The following is a 1,027-nucleotide window of genomic DNA, read 5'->3' as shown; positions in this document are numbered from 1 at the left end:
TATGGTTTTAATTGAGCAATTTGTATATTCCATTTTATCTCCTACTGTAGCATATCATCTTTTATTCATTTTTAGTGATTGCTAATATTGTTTCATCTTATGGTATCACTTATCTCTCAAATTCTGCCCTCCTGATCCAGTAGTTGTCTTTTTCTCAGCTTGTTTATTTTCCACCATTTGGTCTTCTATATCACTAATTTTCTCTTCTGCCTCATTTAACCTAGCAGTTAGAGCCCCCATTTTTTATTGCACCTCATTAGTAGCCTTTTTGATTTCGACTTGGTAAGATTTTAGTTCTTTTATTCCTCCAGAAAGTGTTTCTCTAATATCGTCCATGCTTTTTTCAAGCCCAGCTAGTATCTTTAAAATCGTCATTCTGAACTCTAGTTCCAACATCTTACTAATGTCCGTATTGATTAGGTCCCTGGCAGTCGGTACTGCGTCTTGTTTTTTTTTTTTTTGAGGTGATTTTTTCCATCTTGTTATTTTGTCCAGAGGACAACAGATGAATGAGAGAACAAAATGCTAACCGGGTAACAACGACCCCAGAAAAATATACACTAAACAAATCAGAAGAGATCTGAAACCAGGGGAAAAGAAAAGGAAAGAAAGAAAAAAGAAGAAAAAGACAAAGATAAAAAAAAAGAATATGATCATATATGATCAGGCTGGTGCATAAATCAGTGCCACACACCAGATTTTGGGTGTATTTGGTGTGTTAGAAGAAACTGCCTTCCAAAGTTTTAAAGAAAGAAAAACTTATATATGTACAAAAAGAAGGGCAAATACAATGAAGGGATGGAATATGACTGTAAAGATTAAAATTGTAAAAGATTTTATTAAAGGAATTGATAAGAAATTGGTTGAAAAAAGAAAGAAGAGGATTTAAAAAAAAAGGGGAGAGAATGTGATCAGGCAGGAGACTGGAACAAAGCCATACACTAGAGATTTAGGGTATATTTTGGTCTGTTAGAAGAAAATGTATCCCAAAATTTTAAAGAGAGAACAACTTTATATATATACATAT

The 1,027-nt window shown here is 33.0% G+C and overlaps 1 long non-coding RNA gene across 1 annotated transcript in view; it reads left to right on the top strand.

Moving 5' to 3' along the window:
* Window positions 1–507: 507 nt before the first annotated feature.
* LOC141373681 (uncharacterized) overlaps window positions 508–1,027 on the top strand; it is a 714,213-nt gene continuing 713,693 nt past the window's right edge. Inside the window, exon 1 of the long non-coding RNA XR_012379927.1 lies at window positions 508–533. This is a non-coding gene — a long non-coding RNA (uncharacterized lncRNA). The remainder of the gene's footprint in view (window positions 534–1,027) is intronic.

This window comes from Callorhinus ursinus, unplaced genomic scaffold (genome assembly GCF_003265705.2).
Source record: "Callorhinus ursinus isolate GAN/ISIS: 27379988/994484 unplaced genomic scaffold, GSC_fseal_2.0 scaffold11, whole genome shotgun sequence".
NCBI classification, from domain to species: domain Eukaryota; kingdom Metazoa; phylum Chordata; class Mammalia; order Carnivora; family Otariidae; genus Callorhinus; species Callorhinus ursinus.
Note: the sequence above shows the minus strand (reverse complement) of the source record. Positions and strands in the feature narration are given on the sequence as shown.